The following is a 7,275-nucleotide window of genomic DNA, read 5'->3' as shown; positions in this document are numbered from 1 at the left end:
AACCTTGGGGTCATCTTGATTCCCCTCTTTCACACTCCACATCTGTTCCATCAGCAGATCCTGTCGGCTCTAACTTCCAAATATGCTCAGAGTCTGGCCCCTTCTCACCTCCTCCACCGCTTCCACCCGGAGCTTCCGACCTGGTCTCTCTTTTTTTTTTTTTGCGGTACGCGGGCCTCTCACTGTTGTGGCCTCTCCCGTTGCGGAGCACAGGCTCCGGACGCACAGGCTCAGCGGCCATGGCTCACGGGCCCAGCCGCTCTGCGGCATGTGGGATCTTCCCGGACCGGGGCACGAACCCGTGTCCCTTGCATCGTCAGGAGGACTCTCAACCACTGCGCCACCAGGGAAGCCCCCGACCTGGTCTCTCTTGATCCCCACCTTCCATGTGCCCAGCCCCAGATACCATCAGATTGATATCACATGGTTGCCTAATGGTGGTAGGAGAGTGGGGTTGTTCAGGATCTTCAACATATTTTAATCAAGTTTTAAGAGTGTTACAAGGAGAGTGATACCTGTGTAATCCAAAAATGTCAAAATAGAAGATTGCCCAGCACCCTCCCCTAACCCCCAGCCTCAGGCCCCCGGAGCTGAGCAGCTGCTGCCCTAATTCTTGGCTCTTCAAGCCTGGGTCTCTGCGCACCTGCAAGCTTTGGAAGCCCCTCACAGAAGGTGACCTCTTGGCATCCCGTGGCCTGAGGAAATCAGCAGCCAGCTGCTGGCGGTGAGGACCTCCTCAGCTTGAGGGTCCTACCGGCAGGCCCCAGCAGGCTTGTCTGGTTGCTTTTTACTGTCCAGTCTCAGTTTCCTTCCTGTTCATTGTCTGTCAGGGGAGGGGCGTCTGGCAGGCTCAGGGGCTTTTAAGTTAATGGCTGCTTTTATTTCCTCCTGGAGTCTGGGGAGTTCTTAGGCTCTTGTTCCATTGTTCCCCACAGATTCCTAGTCAGGCTGGAATGCTCCTTATCACACACCTAGTCCAGCATTCACAAAATGGGTCTGATGCTGAGGGTGGCCATAAGCATTTAAAAAAAAAAAAATAAAAAGAAAAGGAAAGGAAAAAAAGCCAGTATCTTAAAAATCAGATGTCTTGGTTTCCTCTTTCTCTGAGAAATCTAACAAACTGGGAATAATGGACCCAAACTCTGGAGCTGGAACAATCATAGCGGAACAGCGGGCGCCTCACTTGGGATGCGCCATGAGCTGTCTAGTTCACCGCAGTCCTCACCACTCCCTGTTGTCCCCCGGTGCCTCGACTGCATGGCCCTTGAACATCAAACTTGTGCTGTTGTCTTCCTCACAGAGAAGAGTACTTCTCTATCCCTGTGTCTCCTTCAGAGTGGGGAGTGGGGGTAGGGAAGTTACACAGGAGGGCTGTGAGAGCTTTCTTCCACCCAGCAAGATTCTCTCACGTTGACTTCCTGACCCCTTGGTCCCCCTGGGTTTGTTTCCCACCCTGGGGATCTAATCCCATTCCCTCCTTTGACAGAGGAGAAACTGAGCCCTGTGGAAGAAGAGCTGCTTGCCAACTCCCCACAGTGAGTTTACACAGCACTTGCTTTAGGCTCTAAAGAGCAATGTCCTGGGACTTCCCTAGCGGTCCAGTGGTTAAGAATCCACCCTTCCGGTGCAGGGGGCCCGGCTTCGATCCCTGGTCGGGGAACTAGATCCTGTGTGACGCAATGAAGATCTGGCACGTGGCAACTAAGACCTGGCACAGCCAAATAAATTAATTAATATTAAAAAAAAAAAAGCAATGTCCTAGGAAGGTTCTGGCATGTTTTGAGTGACACATATTAGAGAGCAGTTTGTACTTCCACGCACCTTTCTTCTTTTCATAGTCACAACAGTCTTTCAAGGAAACAATAGTTCCTCCTTTTTACTACCAGAGAGCATAAGTGTCCAGGGTCTTACAACTTTCTGAGTCTCATTTGAAAACTGGGGATAATGCCTTACCAAGCAGAAGTCTGAGCCAGCTGATTCCTTCAGACTCCATTAGCTCTGCTATCCATATGTCCCTCATTTATCTATTAATGCAGGAAAACTGTATTGACCACCTCCTTTACATAAGGCACTGTCCTTGTCTTCAAGGAGCCTAAATGGTGTGAGGGTAAATTGTAATGGTGGGGAGAAGGGAAAATTTTTGCCCCAAGGATTGCCCATGGAGGGGGATGGGTGAGTTCAGATTAAGAATCATAAGGTATAGAATATCTTTGGGAGGAAATATAAAGGGGTGTCTTAGTCCATTCAGGCTACTATAACAAAATACCACAGACTGGGTCATTTATAAACAAGAGGAATTTATTTCTCAGAAGTTCTGGAGGCTGGGAACACAAAGAACAAGGTGCCAGCATGGTCACATTCTAGTGAAAGCGCTCCTCCTGGTTCATAGCCATCACCTTCCCACTGTGTCCTCAACATGGCGGAAGGGGCCAGGGGTCCCTCCAGGGTCTCTTTTATAAGGCACCACCCTCATGACCTAATCGTCTCCCAAAGCCCCCACCTCCTAATAGCATCACCTTGGGGTGTTAGGATTTCAACATATGAATTTAGGAGATGGTGGGGATGCAAACATTCAGGCCATAGCAATGGGCTTCCTCTGGGGTAGAGTTCAGAGGGAGAGGTGGGAGCTGGGCTAGCTCCGTTTGCAGGGCCAGTGCTTAATGAAAACATGGCGCTCCTTGTTCAAAAAGCAGGGAAAAGTGCTGTTAAAGTTATTAAAATAGAAAGTTTTTTCCTTTCTTCTGCCATCTCTCAACTTGTCATTGTTTTATTTGCTATTTAATGTTCTAAGTAAAGAAAAATTGGGAATTCCCTGGCAGTCCAGTGATTAGGACTCTGTGCTTTCACTGCCAAAGCCCAAGGCATGGGTTCAGTTCCTGGTCGGGGAACTAAGATCCCACAAGCCACATGGCATGACCAAACATTTAAAAAAAGAAAAGAGGGCTTCCCTGGTGGCGCAGTGGTTGAGAGTCCACCTGCTGATGCAGGGGACACGGGTTCGTGCCCCGGTCCGGAAGGATCCCACATGCCGTGGAGCGGCTGGCCGCTGAGCCTGCGCGTCCAAAGCCTGTGCTCCGCAACGGGAGAGGCCACAACAGTGAGAGGCCCGCGTACTGAAAAAAAAAAAAAAAAAAAAAATTTAAATATTACTCAGAGTTTTATCATTCATCTTTATATTGTGCATTTCCACTTTTCAATGCAAAAGTAAAAGTATTTTACTCATATGCAGGATCCCTGAAATCACACAATTCATATTTCACAGTTTGTATGTTCATATGTATTTAGTTTATATAATAGCAGTGGAAATGCTGCACACAACTAATGCAGCTTTTTATTTCACTCCTTTTTGCTTTTGTTTTGGGTTTTTTTGTTTTTGTTTTCTAATAAAAATTGTATACATTTAAGGTGTACAACATGTGTTTTGAAGTACATAGAGAAATGATTACTACAGTTGAGCTAATTAACATATCCATCACCCCATCATTGTACATAGTTACCTGTTTTTTGTTTTTGTTGTTGTTGTTGTTGTTGTTGTTTTTGGCCACCTCACTTGTGGAATCCTAGTTCCCTGGCCAGGGATGGAACCCGTTCCCGCTGCCTTGGAAGCATGGAGTCTTATCCACTGGACCACCAGGGAAGTCCCTACAATGCAGTTTTACTATCTATAGACACTATGCTGTGCATTAGATCCCCAGAACCTACCCATCTTACAGGACTGCAATTTTGTACCCTTTGACCAACATCTTCCCATTTTCCCCAGTTCCCCACCCCTGATAACCACTGTTCTACTATCTGCCTCTATGAATTCGAGTCTTTTAGCTTCCACGTGTAAGTGATACCATGCAGTACTTGTCTTTTTGTGTTTGGCTTATTTCACTTAGCTTAATGCCTTGCAGGTTCATCCATGTTGTTATACATGACAGGATTCCCTTTTTTTTAAGGCTGAATAATATTCCATTGTGTAGATATACTACAATTTCTTTATTCATTCATCCATCAATGGGCACTTAGCCATATCTTGGCTATTGTGAATACTGTTGCGATGAACTTCTTGAGATGTGCACATCTTATCAATACTCTCTACCTCTGGCTCACTCATGAGTCGGGAAGAGAGGAAAGGAAAAGGAATGACAGGTTGCCCCACCTTTTCCTTTCCTTCTATGTCATGACACATGGTAGCTTAATACAAGGAAGCAACACCAGTAAGAAAGGCTATGATAGGCTTCCTGGGTCATTCATATTTCTCAGAATGTTATTGCCTTCTGTTATGGGTTGAATTGTGTCCTCCCTTCCAAATATGTTGAAGTCCTAACATTTTATTTGGACATAGGGTCATTCCAGATATAGTTAGTTAAGGTGAGATCCTACTGGAGTGGGGTGAGCCCTTAATCCTAGATGGCTGACTACTGTCCTTATAAGAATGTTGTGAAGATAGGGGCAGAGAGTGGAGTGATGCAGCCACAAGCCACAGACTGATGGCCACCACCAGAAGCTCAAAGAGGCAAGGAAGGGTTCTATCCAGAGTCTCAGAGGGAGCATAGCCCCACTGACACCTTGATTTCAGAATTCTAGCCTCCAGACTTCTGAGAGAATAAATTTCTGTTGTTTTAAACCACCCAGTTTGTGGTATTTTGTTTACAGCAGCCTTTAGGAAACGGTCACACCTTCTTTTTGCATTCAAAGCAACTCTAGTGCAGTGGAAAGTATAGCTTCTCAGGGTTGTCAGTTCCTCCTGCCTCCCAGATATAGAGGTAACACGTTTACCTTCTACTTCTTTGGATTTCACTAAACTCCCAGGCCTAGGAGATCCACTAGAATTCCATGCTCATGGGGCAGCAAGGAACAGCAGACACCTATGTCACGGATGTCATCTGCTCATATGTATGCTCCTCTGTCCTCCCGGACTTCGTTTACGAAACACGGGTTCAAAGACAAAACTCTTAAGAATTTCAAGGTGGTGACAGTAGAACATTAAAATCAAGCACAAGGCCCTCCTGAGCTTGAGCCTGTACAACTCAACCCAGGAACTGGCCCAGCAAGAGGGAAATTTATTTTTTTCTTATTCCTTTTGTGCGTTTTTGATCTCATACTATTTTTTTAAATTAATGTATTTATTTATTTATTTTTGGCTGCATTGGGTCTTCACTGCTGCATGCAGGCTTTCTCTAGTTGCGGCGAGCGGGGGCTGCTCTTTGTTGTGGTGTGCAGGCTTTCATTGCGGTGGCTTCTCTTGTTGGGGCCCTTGGGCTCTAGGGTGCACAGGCTTCAGTATTTTTGGCATGTGGGCTCAGTAGTTGTGGCTCACAGGCTCTAGAGCGCAGGCTCAGTACTTGTGTCGCATGGGCTTAGTTGCTGCAAGGCATGTGGGATCTTCCCGGAGCAGGGCTCGAACCCGTGTCCTCTGCATTGGCAGGCGGATTCTTAAATTAACTACTGCGCCACCAGGGAAGTCCCCTCATACTATTTTTTTAATTGAAAAAAGTAGTATGGACCAGCTTTATAAATATCCTAGGTTTTGAGTTTTGTTTGCAAAATGCTGCTTTTTAAAATTCTTCCTGCTGGAGTCTCAGACCTAATCTGTAGAAATATATCTCATGAATTTCGAATCAAGGATCATAAAGGATTTGGCCAATGTCCTTTAGACTATGTAGAGCACAGAGCTAGAAAGAGTTTAAAGGGGTTGACTTGGTTTTTGGTTAAAGACCAAAGTGGTAAACAAGGCTTATGTCTCAAAGTTTATAGCCCAGATGTCTTCCTTCTATCCCTATAAACTGAGCCAGGCTTCATGCCTTTGGTCCTAAATGGAGCAATGCAAACCATTAAGACCCTAAGGAAATACTACTCAAAGTCTTTGCCTCAGCTTAGGACCTGTAAAGCTGAGTGCCCGAAGAATTTATGTCACTGACCATCCTGCCACTGCAGGATATTCACTGCAGTGTGGTTATGGCAGCAAAAGACAGGAAACAACCTAAGTATCTAGCAAAAGAAGACTGGTTACATACATCATGATGGATCCATACTATGGGACTATGGGATAACTATGCAGCTCTGCAGGCACTGCCATGAAACAACTGAGAGGGAAAAAGAAGGTGCAGAAGGATGCATTCCATATGCTGCCATTTGTGTAAAGGGGGGAAAGGCATGGGTGTTCGTGTTGGTAAGTGCGTGGATCACTTCTGGAAGGAAACACAAGGCGCTGCTTATCCTTGGGAAGGAGAACAAGGCCTAGGACCAGGATGAGAACACGTTTATTTCACCATAAATGTATATTTTTAATGTGAGAGCTTATAGCCTATGGGGAAAAAATAAAGACAAAGGAAAGTTAAAGTGAGCAGTTTATAATATTAGATTGATTTATCCTCTGCGGAAGATTGGAAAGGTCAGAGAAAAAAAAATATTTTCTCATTTTATACCTGGTAAAGTTTGAGGTAGGATGGCCTTGCTCTAAATCTTTGGTTCCGAACCTGTGAGCTTCAGAGATTGCAAGTGGGAGGGTGGTAATCGGCTCATAGTAAGCGCTTGATACAGTTTTAGTTTTTGAGTGAATGAATGAATAAATGAATGTACACTTCTTAGCTTAGTTGGGGATGGAGTGGGTGGGAGAAGTAACTCCAGTTGTGTTGTTCCTCTGCCGTGCACCAGAGGAAGCTTCTTCTGCTAAGGGCACCAACATCATTTCTACCTGTGGACAGGACTCATTACCAAAACCATCAGTGCAACATGTTTTTATCTTTCAGAGACACTGGGAAAACGAGAGACTCCTGAGAATGATACAAAAAGAACTGCAGAATACGAATGATGTTTACTATCTTCTTAAAATACCCTGGGAGAAAAGCCCCAAGATTCTGTCTCCCTCTCACCTATCGGAACTCCAGATAACTGAGAGCTGAAGTTTAGGAAAAGAAGACTCCAAATCAGTGAATAGTAAAGGTCTGTCCTCTTTTGGTGTAGCCTGAGAAAGAAATAATACTGCTATGAAAAAAAGCAAAACAAAACCAAAAACAAAACAACACTGTGAATTGTTATTCAATGGAAGGCCACTCTAGTAAATATATCGTGTGATTACTTAAAAATAACATTCACTCTTTTTTCCTGTTTGTGAAAGTAATGCATGTTTCTTATAGAAAATTCAGATAGGGGCTTCCCTGGTGGCTCAGTGGTTGAGAGTCCGCCTGCCGATGCAGGGACGCGGGTTCGTGCCCTGGTCCGGGAAGATCCCACATGCCGCGGAGCGGCTGGGCCCGTGAGCCATGGCCGCTGAGCCTGCGCGTCTGG

This window comes from Physeter macrocephalus, chromosome 8 (assembly GCF_002837175.3).
Source record: "Physeter macrocephalus isolate SW-GA chromosome 8, ASM283717v5, whole genome shotgun sequence".
Lineage (NCBI taxonomy): Eukaryota > Metazoa > Chordata > Mammalia > Artiodactyla > Physeteridae > Physeter > Physeter macrocephalus.
Note: the sequence above shows the minus strand (reverse complement) of the source record.